This window comes from Simochromis diagramma, unplaced genomic scaffold (assembly GCF_900408965.1).
Source record: "Simochromis diagramma unplaced genomic scaffold, fSimDia1.1 OVJJ01000337.1, whole genome shotgun sequence".
NCBI classification, from domain to species: Eukaryota; Metazoa; Chordata; class Actinopteri; order Cichliformes; family Cichlidae; genus Simochromis; species Simochromis diagramma.
Window position 1 is genome coordinate 629681 of NW_024386982.1, and position 15527 is coordinate 645207.

Below are 15527 nucleotides of genomic sequence, written 5' to 3' on the forward strand. Positions count from 1 at the left end.
AAAGCAATATGTGGAAGGAAACCGGGACCTAGGGCAAGCTGATGGCATAGCATGTAAGTACAACTCCTCCGGTTTCATATGCCAAAAAAGTATTGCGCCAGCTTACGTGGTTGCAGTGCTACCGGAATTTAAAAATAGTTAGGGAAAACGGACCGCCTTTAAAGGGTTAATTAATGTATTATCAACAACAATATAAAATTATGCACAAAAGGAATTACTAATGTAAAATAAATGTGGTTTTATTTATATATGTTTATATATAAATATATACGGTGGCCCCTAGAGACAAAGCACGTACAAACTCCAAAACACATACAAACTCCAAAAAGCACGTGCAAACTCCAAAGCACGTACAAACTCTGAAGCACGTACAAACTAAAACACATTGCTAGCGTTAACTGATCTTCGAAAACAGAGCTACCTAGATCACTTAAATTACACAATTGAAAGCATATGTGTATTGTTTGTGTATTTATACACAAGTGTAACCGGTGTGATTCTGCGTTGTGCCTGATAAAAAAGGTAAAAGAAAGAAAGACCTCCAAGTAAATAATTTGCCCACTCCAGCTCCTCTCCCACAGGGGAATTGTAGAAAAGGGCTGGCATTTATTTTTACATTAAACATAAAGTATGCATTTACACGTAACATATTTGACATAAGATAAAACAAAAACAACAACATGAAATCCGACATACCTGATAAAAAAGGTAAAAGAAAGAAAGACTTCCAAGTAAATAATTTGCCCACTCCAGCTCCTACGACCAAATACAAACAGTGGGGTATGAGGGTTAGCTCAACCCACCACAACTTCCAAGCTAGCAAGGAGTATATATTCATGCTAGCATTTATGGCGCCTGAAACACATTTATGATACACACATACTACACACTTATAACATCTAACAAAAAACAGGCTTAATAATGACAATAATTGAACTAAAATCGCAATCAACATCAGGATGGCTAAATATGAATTATATGTGTGTTTTAAGGTGTTGGAAAGAAATGACACTCATTGGCTCAATGAGGGACTGGAGCATGTAATACGTGCTGTTCCAGCGCGTCTGTACGTCCTGCTGCAGTCTCTTTATTGGCTGGTTGAGCTGTCCCTGAATGTCCTCGAGGCGGGAGTAGGCTAAGGCGGAATGTTTAAAATGCCCAACTATTTTCCGTCCCACTGTTATAGCATCAGCTATGCTCCTCTGTGCTAATAAGCGTGGGTAAATAAGCGTGGGTAAACTCTTTGTACTCGTTGTTGTGTTGGGATTTTAGGTGCTTGATTAAATTGCTTGTGTTAAATGCGCTACCTTTAGAGCCTCCTCTGGACAATTTCGCTGAGCACAATTTGCAGTCCACCTTTGTTTTCGCGTCTTCGTTCACTTTGAAATAGTTCCACACAGCTGATATGTCTCGCCTCGCTTTCTCCCCGCTCTGAGCTGCAGCCGGGGCCTGGGGGTGGGCACTCGGGGCCTGGGGGCGGGCACTCGGGGCCTGTGATTAACCCCTTACATGCCGCTCAAACATAGACAGGTCTCAGACCGTGGTATCGGTCCTCGGTATCGGGGGACTTTTAACGAGTACGAGTACTTTAGAAAATGTGTTATCGAGGCCGATACCTGATACCGGTGCTTCCCTAGATTGCACCAAAGTGTTGGAAAGAAATGACACCCACCTCTCCCACAGGGGAATTGTAAAAAAGGGGAGAGGCAAAAGGGGTACACTGTATTTATAGAATTGTACCAAAGAAGAAGAAGAAAAGAATGAGGAGGGGCTCTAACTGATAATGAACATAACTACAGGCTTGGAGGTCCTAAAAGTCAGGTATAAAAGGAGCAGTTCGGGGGTTTAGAACACATTTTGTGTAATTATAACAATGTGATTTATGACCCTCTACATTCACCCCCCAAGAATTACACAAAATCCTAAAGAGTACACCAAAAAAAATAAACCCACAATAACAGATACAGTGGCCTCAAACAAATTCACATCACATATACAATGAATTAGATCAGCAACATAGCTTCCTCCAAGGAGGATAAGAGACCTGAGACCCGCTTGGCGCCTAGCAAGATCCCAGGACACACTATAGACAAAATGAGGTGCCATTTACACCACACAAAACAGGCCATAATATCTATGGGCATCACCATCAGACTGCACAGACTGACAAAATACAGTCAACTCTGTGCTTGTATTATTCTTTTCCAAAAACAATAGCAATGGAAAACAGATGTGAAGAGCAGGATCCAAGTCGACTACAGTGTACACAACAGGTTCCCATTTGTCAGAGAGCTTCCTTTTTCCTCTGACTCCCTTGTTTGCCAACAACACCTGATCCCCTAGTGAAAGAGGCAGACCCTTCACCTTTCTGTTGTACTGGTCAGACTGGTGTCTCTGCTCCATCGTGCTGTGCTGCTGGGCTTGGAGCATGGCAGAGCGCAGGTCATCCATCAGTGACTTGACATAGGTATCATAGTCACAAATGGTGTCATCATGAAGGACATCCCGAAATATGAGGTCAATTGGCAACCTCGGGAGATTTGGCAACGCCACCCAAAACCAGAAGCTCTGCAAGCAGCTCACTCTCAAAACTAGCTCCCTGGTCAGAGTGAATGCGCTGAGGGAAGCCATACACACAGAAGAATCCATCCCAGAGCTTTTTAGCAACTCTCTTAGCTGTCTGATCCTGGCATTGGAATTGTGTACTAATTTTGTGAAGTGGTCAGTAATCACAAGGACATCCACAGACTTGTTGTTGCTGTCCTCAGCTGACCAGAAGTCAATGCACACAAGTTCAAGTGGAGCACAGGTCTTAATGCTTTCCAACGGGGCCCTAGCTGCTGGCTCTGGGGTCTTGCTGAGAACACACCTGCGGCAATTTCTCACATGATCGTGCACATCCTTCTCCATATCATACCAGAAGAAACGCTGACGAGCCAAGGAGAGTGTGCGAGGTTGACCTTGATGACCAGCATTGTCGTGTATGCCAGACAGCACCACTTGTTTTAGGGAGTCAGGTACCACAAACTGGAATCTCTTGTGTTTGGTCAGTGGGTCCCTCACAACTCTGTAGAGGACACCATTGAGGAATGTGAGCTTATCCCATTGTTTCAGGTGCCGCAATGTATGTTGGTTCTCATGACAGCGCTCACGTCTGGAGGGTCTGCGCTTACGCTCAACATAGCGGGCTACTCTGGAGATCACAGGATCCCCTGTTTGATGAGACAGGAGATCAGCATGGGACAGCGCATGAGTAACAACACAGTCAGGTGGACTGATGGAGGTCAGGTGACCAGCGAGGGATGTTGCACGCTGGCGAGAAGCAGACTCCCACTCACAGAGGGAAGACATGAGAGAAGACACGTCATCAGTTGACAGAGACACATCAAGCACAGCAGAGGGTGGAGCACTGCGTATCGATTGAGGTTGACAGGCACCTGGGATAAGACAGCACCCAGCCCATCCATGGAAGCGTCAGTTGAAAGGATGAATAGCCTCTCAAAATCAGGATGTGCAAGCACCGCACAGCTGAGGAGTGCACCTTTGAGTCCCTCAAATGCCTTCTCGCAAGCAGGATTCCAGTCTTGAGGGGTGAGCTTGCGAAAGGTTCCAGATTTCCAACTCCCATGGCAGCCTTTAGTCCTCTTCTGACCGGCAGTTAGAGCAAAGAGTGGTTTCGCAATACGAGAGCACCCTGGAATGAAATGCTGGTAAAACATCACCATGCCAAGGAAGGATCTCACTTTCCTCTGAGAAGGGGTGCAACCGTCACCATCCATAAGGTCAGTCTTCTGAAAACTGGCGATAACCCTCACTTTATCCTGATCAACCGAGATACCACCAGCATCCACGACATGACCCAAAAACCTCACAGAGCGTCTGAGAAAGTGACATTTTTTCTGCGCCAGCTTCAGATTGCTGGTCCTCAGGTGAGAGAAAACAATCTCAAGACATTTTAGGGCCTCCTCTTCTGAAGGTGCAAACACCAGCAGGTCATCAAGAAAACACACAGGAAAAGTTCAAGTCACCAAAGATGCTGAGCATCATCCACATGAAAGATGCTGGGCTGTTGCATAGACCCTGGGGAAGTCTGTTGTACTCATACAGGCCAAGAGGTGTAGTGAAAGCCGTGTACCGTCTGTCAGACTCATGGAGGGGAACGTTGTAGAACCCGGATGTGAGGTCCATGGTGCTGAAGAAAGCATTCCCACCAAGGGTAGCAAGACAGTCAGCCTGATGGGGCAGTGGGTGAGCATCCTTAACGGTTTTGGCATTGAGCCAGCGGAAGTCAGTGCATATCCTCAAGTCACCTGACTTCTTCCAAACCATTACCAGTGGCGAGGCGTATTCGCTGGTGGACTTACTGATGATGCCTTTCATCTCCATGTCTGACAGCACCTCTCGCAACTTATGATAGTGAGCCGGGGGTACTCTGCGATAGGGAAGCCTGAAAGGGCGGTCGTCAGTGAGGTGGATACGATGGACAAAGTCTTTCACCTCACCACAGTCCAGTTTGTCTCTAGAGAACACATCTTGGTAAGTCAACACAAGCTCCACCAATTTCCTCTTCCACCCATCTGACACTTCACAGCCCTCAATGTCAATATCAGCCAACCCAGCGTCTTTGAGTAGCTGTGCAGAGTCAGGCACAGAGTCTGATGAGGGGGGAAAACTGGTATGCTGGTCAGTCAGAGTCTCACAGAGACCTTGAGTGATGGGCAGGTCCTCTACAGCAATACAAGGAAAGATATCCGCAATCTTAGCATTGTGACGAAGTGTCACAGGGCTCTCTGTTGGGTTAAGGACTTTCATAGGGACCCAACGATCTCCCCACATGGGTGTTATAATGCGCCCCACCATTATGTTCTTTGGAGTGGAACAGGCTCACGTGGGTTCCACAACGACAGTACTTCCTGGAGACACAAGGGCAGAAGGTGGCAGCTTTCCCCAAACTACATATTCTTTTTGTGGCAGGAGAGTGACACTCTTCCGCAACCTGACTGTACCTACTTTATCTGGCAACACAGGAGCAGACCACCGTGAGATACAGCTCAGCAACTGCAGGAAGTCTTCACAATCAGTGCTAGTGTAATTGGAGTTAATAAGCTCCCAGTACTTTGTATCAGCCTTCATCTTCTGAATGATGGGCCGGATCACATTGCTCCCCACGATGAGCTCATCTTTTTGCCCAGGAACCACAAATGTTGGCACAAGAAACCTAGTCCCATATACTTCAATGTCCAAATCATAGATGCATTTCGGTTGTGTGAGAAGGCCACTGCAACCAACCAGCACCACATTTTCAGGGGCATGCTGCTGAATCAGAGCAACACCAGCAGCTCTTAGCTTGCTATCAGCCTCTTCACTTAGTGTGCATGACATACTTCCTGAATCAAGCATGCCTGTCAGGGAACACCGGCCACTGACCGACACTGGAGTGTAAAACAACTCACTAGCCCTGCCAACTCTTTGTGAACCCAGAATAACAGTCTTCTCATCAGAGAGGCTACTACAGCAGTTAACATATATGGCTTCTGGGTCTGTTGCATTTCTGAGGGTTTCATCAACACTGCCCATGCTACCCCTCTCGTTACATGGGCTGGCTAGTTTAAAGCAGCATTGGTGGGAGGAGGGACTAAAATGCTTGGTTTCTGGTGCAACTGTGGGCATTCACGCCTCATGTGTCCAGGGTCAAAGCAGCTGTGTCATAGCTTGTACAGCCTACAATGCACATGGGTTGTGTGTTCATGTGAGCCACACACTCTGCACGATGAGCACTGCGGTGCCCATGGGAATGACCTATGGGTTGTGGGCACCTAGGACCAGTGGCTAGTGATGCAGTGCACATGGACAGAACCTTGTCAAACAGTGCTACCATCTGTTGAACACCTGGCTCAGCTGGAGGAGGGCCGGAAACTGGCAAAGATGGGGGCATGACATGTAGAGTCAAAGGAGGACAAGCAGAGGGCTGCTGCACACTTACCATGCCATCAGAAGAGAGAGGCTGACATGTGGCTGCAGAGGGAACAGAGGGCATAGGATACGAGGCTGGCTCATGTGTTACTGGGACTGCTTGAGCACCGCTGGAGTGGGGCTGGCTGTTAACAGCAACAGGGCTCTGATGTGGGATGGACAGACTTGCTGTATTATGAGACAAAACACTAGACTGTCTCATTTTCCTCACATAGTTGTCCAGACGGCTCTGAACCTCAGCTGCAGTCCACTCCTCAGGGGTCTTCAGTTGAAAAGACAACGCAAGACTGTGGTCAGGACAGTGATTAATGAACATCGAAACAACCTCACTACTGGGGTCCTCTACCAGCTTGCCGCGCCTGTGGAGACACTCATCAGCAGCGTCAATAGACTTGTTCAACCGGATCCAGTAATCCATGGCGTTCTCACCTGGACGTGGCACAGTACTGTAGAAGTCTTTCATGGGCAGGCTGGAATATGTCAAGTCGCTGAAGTTAGACTTCAGTATGTCAAACACAGCAGTAATAAGATCATTCCGATTCAACTCAGGGCGGCAACGAAATGACACCTTGACCACATCTCTGGCTTTGCCAGTCAGTCTAGACATTAATATGGCAAACATTTCTTCATCTGTATCACAGCTGATTCTGTGCAGATAACATCTCATCATGTCCTCCCATTCACTGATGGGAACTAGATCTGTGTTGTCACCCTTGAAGTATGGCGGAGCTATGGTGTCTGACTGAACAACAACCTTCAGCTGGGACTGGTCATTGCAGCTCGAGGGCACATTCTGGGGAGACTGTGGTTGGGTGGGGGCTGGCTGGTGCATAGAGTTAAGAGAGGATGTGATATTTTCCCCAATTTGCTTTGCTAAGTCAGTAATCAAGCTGCTCAACATGTCACTAGTGACAGCCTGGGTGTGTGTTTGGCGTTCGCAAGCAGCTGGTGTGGAGCTAGCTGCTGACATTAATGGTGAGTGCATCACTGACTGGTCTACAGTGTGGGCACCAATACCAGGGACTACTGGCCTACCCCTCCCAAAATACTTTGGAGCAATCTGATGACCCCTCCCCAAACCAAAGGTCATATTACTCCCCGCAGAGAACAGATCAGGCATAGCGCTATCCACAGTTTCCTCACCTAACATGTTGGCCCAAGTGAGATATCACTGTTTAACAGCAAAAAAAACAAGCCTAACCCCCACACACAATTATGCAAAACTTCACAAAACAATGAAATGTGGGGTGAAAAAAACATCAAAGAATCAAAACACCATAGAAAATAAAATAAAATGTTGTTTTCTCCTCTCAATTAAAACAGGCTGTAAAAGCCAATATCAATAGAAAAAAAAAATTACAATCCGTGCCTGTATAATTTGAGGCAACAATATGAAACAGTGACTGAAATGATCATCTACGTATTTGCCCTTTAAGTTCACACGTGACAGAGATGCCTGCAAGCCAAATTGCGGGGCATCGATCACACACAACATAAAAACCTGTGAGTCAAAGTGCAGGGCACAGGACCCTGGCACACAGCTGCAGAGAGTATGCGGGAAAACAGCGGCAACAGAAGGAGGAGGAGGAGATTGCGGATTGGCGATGTGACGGGTCAGCGGCAACAAGTGTAACTGGTGTGATTCTGCGTTGTGTCTGATAAAAAAGGTAAAAGAAAGAAAGACCTCCAAGTAAATAATTTGCCCACTCCAGCTCCTCTCCCACAGGGGAATTGTAGAAAAGGGCTGGCATTTATTTTTACATTAAACATAAAGTATGCATTTACACGTAACATATTTGACATAAGATAAAACAAAAACAACAACATGAAATCCGACATACCTGATAAAAAAGGTAAAAGAAAGAAAGACCTCCAAGTAAATAATTTGCCCACTCCAGCTCCTACGACCAAATACAAACAGTGGGGTATGAGGGTTAGCTCAACCCACCACAACTTCCAAGCTAGCAAGGAGTATATTCATGTTAGCATTTATGGCGCCTGAAACACATTTATGATACACACATACTACACACTTATAACATCTAACAAAAAACAGGCTTAATAATGACAATAATTGAACTAAAATCGCAATCAACATCAGGGTGGCTAAATATGAATTATATGTGTGTTTTACGGTGTTGGAAAGAAATGACACCCACCTCTCCCACAGGGGAATTGTAAAAAAGGGGAGAGGCAAAAGGGGTACACTGTATTTATAGAATTGCACCAAAGAAGAAGAAGAAAAGAATGAGGAGGGGCTCTAACTGATAATGAACATAACTACAGGCTTGGAGGTCCTAAAAGTCAGGTATAAAAGGAGCAGTTCGGGGGTTTAGAACACATTTTGTGTAATTATACAATGTGATTTATGACCCTGTTACACAAGCACTCATATATTCAAATAATTTAAAAAAAATGTTCATTTGCCTGTTACTACCACACACCAAATCCGGTCGTTGGTACTTCCTGGCTTGTGTAGCCACTAGGTAACAAAAGCTCAACACTGCCCCTAGCATCCTGGAAAAAATTGCGAGAGAGAGGGTGAGAGAAAGAAAGAAAAAAAAACACGGCTCGTGTTGTTCATTTCAAAGAGTCGGCTCTAAGAGCCGTTTCGTTTGCGACCGACACATCACTAGGAACTGGCTCGCTGGTGTTCTGTTCTGACAAAACGTTCTACTTTGGCAAAACGTCCTACCATAAGTAGTTTATGCACATTTCTGCTGTCACAGAGTAATTCCAGCACAAATGTAAGTAGGTATGACGGTTTGCCACTTAACTTTGCCCATCAGAGTATGCTTGTAGCTCACATTCATAAAGCCAGGACGGTTTGCCACTTCATTTTACCCGTTAAAGTATGCTTGTAGGTAACATTCACAAAGGTAGCATGGTTTTGCACTTCATTTTACCCGTCAGAGTATGTTTCTAGCTCTTATTAACAAAGGTAGGATGATTTTGCACTTAATTGTAGCCGTTAAAGTATGCTTCTGTTCGCGCCAGATTCGAAATAAAATGGGCAGCAAAACACAGCTCACAGTACATGCTTTGGAGTTTGTATGTGCTTTGTCTCTAGGGGCCACCGCATATATTTATATATAAACATATATAAATAAAACCACTTTTTGGGGGGGCGCTCGTGTACACTGATGGAGTAGGACGCACTCTTCTCAGCTCCGCACTTTTCTTCTTTTTTTCCAACAATTTAACGCGACACCCTGCCTCTTTACTTAACTGGTCAACAGCACTACTGCTCTGCATCGACTACAATAAAGACTGGACGACATGCCGCCTAAAAAAGACGCAACACACTTCCAGAAAGCAGTAGCTGAAATCTCTGCGAGCACCGACGCCATATTAGCAGCTATCGCTAGCCTAAAAACTTCTATGGAGAGCCGCCTTGACACAATTGAGTCAACTCTGTCTAAGCTCTAGGCAGATATCCGGTCATCCGAACAGCGTCTAGATGTTATCGATGAGTCGCTTACTACAATGGGCGGCCGTGTTTGTATGCCTGAAGCTACATGCAAGGAACTAATGGCGGCCACCGATAACCTGCGTGGCAAACTAGGCCAGATGGAGGCGCGCTCGCGTCGGGCCAACATTAGGATTGTTGGAGTGAAGGAGGGTGCTGAGGGCGGTAAGCCTGCGGACTTTGTTTCATCCCTGCTGCTGGATGTGTTGGGAAAAGACAACTTTATTAACCTGAAAAAGTGGAGAGGGCACACCGCACCCTTAGACCAAAACCAACAGCTGGCCAGTGACCGAGGGCTATCATAGCCAAGTTGCATCATGAGAAAGACGTGTGGCATGTCCTGCGTCTGGCACGCCAACGTGCTCCGTTGAGCTGCGATGGAGAGAATCTGTCCATCTTCCCCTACTACACTGCGTAGGTCCTTGCGCAGTGGATGGCCTTCAATACGGTCAGGAAAAAGCTTAGCACCTCCGGAGCGACGTGCAGTCTGCGCTACCCGGCCCAGCTTCGGGTAGTTCACAACAACATCACTAACACGTTCAAGTCTCCTGCTGAAGCTGAACGTTTTGCAGACTCACTGTAATCGTGACCTGGTAATATATTTGTTCATGTTGTTGATGCGGCTGTATTTTTGAACATTCTCACTCTTCTCTTCCTATAGTGAGAGTCGCGATTCGTTCAATCATTTTTTGAATGCTTCTGTGGCGATAGCTTTCTATCATTGTTTTTGCTTTGTTGTTTTTTTTGCTACAACGTCTTAAAACTTTTCTCTATCGTGAAGTACTGAGAACGTTTATATTATAACTTTGGTTATACACAAGTCATTTTCTATGTTTGCGTCTTTTTTTCTTTTTTCTTCCCAATCAGTCGATTTATGGGTGTAACTATTGTTTTGATTAATGGAGTCTGGTGCGGAGCTGCCGTATACGAAGGATGTTTTTTTTCTCTTTTTCTTTTTTGTTTTTTTGTGCTCCTCTTCCCAGCAGTCCCCTTAATGCAGGCTGGGATGGGCCGCAGTGGTTCTTGTTCTTTTTTGCGGCCTTTTTCTTTTTGGGGGGGTGGGGTTCAGTGTTCTTGTTGTTAATTTTGTTCTAACCTTTTTTATGCCAGTCCTTTGTATTATTTTTCACCAGTCCATATGTCATACCACCTCTCATTTAGATGCGGGGTAACAATGCTACTGGTTTAGGAACGTGTCCTTTGACGTTTACATCCTGGAATTGCAAGGGCCTAGGCAGAGCTTTGAAACGTGGGAAGGTTATGTCACATTTGAAGCATTTATCTTCTGATATCAGGAAACTCATAATCACTTCAATGAACAGAGACGTTTAAGAGCAAATTGGGTGTCGCAGGTTTACCAGTCCACTTTCACATCTAAGGCCAGAGGTGTTGCTATACTCATACGGAAAACTACTCCATTTATATTTGGATCCGTCGTTACTGATCCGTGTGGGAGATTTGTTTTGGTCTCTGGGTCCATTAACTCTTTTCCACTGGTCTTGCTAAATATCTATGCCCCTAATTTTGACAACCCGTTCTCACTCCCAAAGCGTAACATTTTACACTAGGTGACAAATCGTCACCATATTACGTTTTCGGCTACCCACCACGTTCCTAAATGACGACCTCGGAAAAAAGAGGAAATATGAGAACCGTCTGGACTGAATCTACACATGTTTGCTCTTTTTCTTCAAATCCCTTAGAAACACGCTATTTAACATCATTATAGTCCTGGTTAAGGTCAGGAATAAGGTTATGGTCAGGGCTAGGGATAAGGTTAGGTTTAGGGCTGGAATACAGGGCTGGAACGTCTATTACTGCGGGAGCGTCATTGCACTGGATTCCAGCCATAACCCGCCGCGTACCATAAGAACGCCGAAGGTCTCCTTTTGCGTTCCTCAGGAACGCCGCGGGACGTGACAAAACGTCGACATGTTACGCCTCGGGAGTGAGAACGCTCTGATTTTGACTGTCCTGACTTCTTTTCCAAAATATTTGACCTAATTTCTGAATATAATATGTCTAATATAATAATTGGTGGCGATTTTAACTGCTATTTTGATCCTGTTTTGGATAGATCGTCTACAAAAACAGCCCCCACTACTAGATCCACGGCAGTTTTGAACAATCTGGTAAAATCACACAACATGGTAGACGTTTGGAGGCTTCAGCATCCAAATGACAGGCAATATTCCTTTTTTTCACCTGTACATTGTAGCTTTACCAGAATAGATTACTTTGTTACAGATTCTAGACTATTACCCAGTATTATCAGCTCTGCTTACCATCAAATCTTGATTTCTGACCATGCCCCACTTACCATGAAAATAGATTTAAATTTACAGCCTCGAATTTTCAATTAGAAATTCAATTCTACCCTTCTGTCAGACAAAACTTTCTCCACTTATATTTCCACTGAGATTTCAGATTTCTTAAAACACAACGACAACGGTGAGGTCTCTGATTCCACTCTTTGGGAATCATTTAAGGCAGTATTGCGTGGCAAGATCATCTCCTTTCTAACATTTTAGAAAAAAAACTAGATTAAATCGTCTGTCCCAAATTGAGTCTGAATGATCAACATTAGAGGAGGCACTTCGCCAATCTGATACTGAGGACATATCTACTGCCATTCTAAAACTAAAACTCGAATACAATCATATTTTGGGAACCCAAGTCGGAAGCGATATTATTAAATTGAAACAAAGACACTTTGAGTTTGGAGATAAACCCCATAAATTACTTGCCAGACAATTAAAAGATGTGCAAGCCCATCGCACCATACACAAAATTGCCTCCTCTACCGGTGAATTAATTACTGATCCTAAGCTGATTAATGACAGATTTGTTGAGTTTTTCAGCACACTGTACTCTTCTAAATCGAACGCCACTGACTCTGAGCTTTTTAGCTTTCTTAACTCTCTGAGTATTCCAACCCTTACAGAATCTGCCACCCAAGCGCTTGAAGCTGACTTCAGCATCACAGAAGTCAAAGCTGCTATCCTTTCTTTCCCTAGCGGTAAAGACTGCGGACCGGATGGGTTCAACATAGAATTTTATAAAGCCCATATTGATATAATCGCTCCACTTTTATTCAGAATGGTGAACTGCTCTATTGCACGGGCTCTTTCCCTGATAGCATACAGTGGGGCAAAAAAGTATTTAGTCAGCCACCGATTGTGCAAGTTCCCCCACTTAAAATGATGACAGAGGTCAGTAATTTGCACCAGAGGTACACTTCAACTGTGAGAGACAGAATGTGAAAGAAAAATCCATGAATTCACATGGTAGGATTTGTAAAGAATTTATTCGTAAATCAGGGTGGAAAATAAGTATTTGGTCACCTCAAACAAGGAAAATCTCTGGCTCTCACAGACCTGTAACGTCTTCTGTAAGAAGCTTTTCTGTCCCCCACTCGTTACCTGTATGAATGGCACCTGTTTGAACTCATCATCTGTATAAAAGACACCTGTCCACAGCCTCAAACAGTCAGACTCCAAACTCCGCCATGGCCAAGACCAAAGAGCTTTCGAAGGACACCAGGAAAAGTATTGTAGACCTGCACCAGACTGGGAAGAGTGAATCTACAATAGGCAAGCAGCTTGGTGTGAAAAAATCAACTGTGGGAGCAATCATCAGAAAATGGAAGACATACAAGACCACTGATAATCTCCCTCGATCTGGGGCTCCACGCAAGATCTCATCCCGTGGGGTCAAAATGATCATGAGAACGGTGAGCAAAGATCCCAGAACCACACGGGGGGACCTGGTGAATGACCTGCAGAGAGCTGGGACCAAAGTAACAAAGGTCACCATCAGTAACACACTACAACGGCAGGGAATCAAATCCCGCAGTGCCAGACGTGTTCCGCTGCTGAAGCCAGTGCATGTCCAGGCCCGTCTGAAGTTTGCCAGAGAGCACATGGATGATACAGCAGAGGATTGGGAGAATGTCATGTGGTCAGATGAAACCAAAGTAGAACTTTTTGGTATAAACTCAACTCGTCGTGTTTGGAGGAAGAAGAATACTGAGTTGCATCCCAAGAACACCATACCTACTGTGAAGCATGGGGGTGGAAACATCATGCTATGGGGCTGTTTTTCTGCCAAGGGGACAGGACGACTGATCCGTGTTAAGGACAGAATGAATGGGGCCATGTATCGTGAGATTTTGAGCCAAAACCTCCTGCCATCAGTGAGAACTTTGAAGATGAAACGAGGCTGGGTCTTCCAACATGACAATGATCCAAAACACACCGCCCGGGCAACAAAGGAGTGGCTCCGTAAGAAGCATTTGAAAGTCCTGGAGTGGCCTAGCCAGTCTCCAGACCTCAACCCCATAGAAAATCTGTGGCGGGAGTTGAAAGTCCGTGTTGCTCGGCGACAGCCCCAAAACATCACTGCTCTCGAGAAGATCTGCATGGAGGAATGGGCCAAAATACCAGCTACTGTGTGTGCAAACCTGGTAAAGACCTATAGTAAACGTTTGACCTCTGTTATTGCCAACAAAGGTTATGTTACAAAGTATTGAGTTGTATTTTTGTTATTGACCAAATACTTATTTTCCACCCTGATTTACGAATAAATTCTTTACAAATCCTACCATGTGGATTCATGGATTTTTTTTTTCACATTCTGTCTCTCACAGTTGAAGTGTAGCTCTGGTGCAAATTACTGACCTCTGTCATCATTTTAGGAGGGGGAACTTGCACAATCGGTGGCTGACTAAATACTTTTTTGCCCCACTGTATGTCTTCCATTTTCTGATGATTGCTCCCACAGTTGATTTTTTCACACCAAGCTGCTTGCCTATTGTAGATTCACTCTTCCCAGTCTGGTGCAGGTCTACAATACTTTTCCTGGTGTCCTTCGAAAGCTCTTTGGTCTTGGCCATGGCGGAGTTTGGAGTCTGACTGTTTGAGGCTGTGGACAGGTGTCTTTTATACAGATGATGAGTTCAAACAGGTGCCATTCATACAGGTAATGAGTGGGGGACAGAAAAGCTTCTTACAGGGGACGTTACAGGTCTGTGAGAGCCAGAGATTTTCCTTGTTTGAGGTGACCAAATACTTATTTTCCACCCTAATTTACGAATAAATTCTTTACAAATCCTACCATGTGAATTCATGGATTTTTTTTTTCACATTCTGTCTCTCACAGTTGAAGTGTACCTCTGGTGCAAATTAGTGACCTCTGTCATCATTTTAAGTGGGGGAACTTGCACAATCGGTGGCTGACTAAATACTTTTTTGCCCCACTGTACAAGACCACTGATAATCTCCCTCGATCTGGGGCTCCACGCAAGATCTCATCCCGTGGGGTCAAAATGATCATGAGAACGGTGAGCAAAGATCCCAGAACCACATGGGGGGACCTGGTGAATGACCTGCAGAGAGCTGGGACCAAAGTAACAAAGGTCACCATCAGTAACACACTACAACGGCAGGGAATCAAATCCCGCAGTGCCAGACGTGTTCCGCTGCTGAAGCCAGTGCATGTCCAGGCCCGTCTGAAGTTTGCCAGAGAGCACATGGATGATACAGCAGAGGATTGGGAGAATGTCATGTGGTCAGTGTGACAAAGTGGAGAAGCAGTTGCAATTCTCTCCATTTGTCCCATATGTGTTTACCTTTTTTTTGCACATTGTACACATTATTCTGTTTCTATGTATTTGCTATGATTTGCTATTTGTCAAGTAACATTGCTTCACTCACTATCCCGGGTTTGTTTGTGTAAGCGTTTTGTTGCCGGCAAATCAAACATTCTGCAAATTAAGACAAATACTAAGTTATGTTTCTTTATACTTTATTATGTTACAGATTAAGTCATTTGTTCATACTTACTCTGTTTGTCTTTTCAGTCATCATGAGTGTCAGGTGTGGGGAAACGCCCGCTTGGCATTTCCTCATTTTAAAGTCCTGATCATGTCACACATGACATCATCAGGTCAAACCATGTGGAGGGGTTTCCTTTTCCAGAGAGATGCTTCCTTTTGTCTGTGTTAATGTTTAAAGGGATTTGTTGAATGTTTTTCCTTTTGTTAATACTGCCATTTAGTTGTGTAAATGTGCATGTTAGAAGTGTG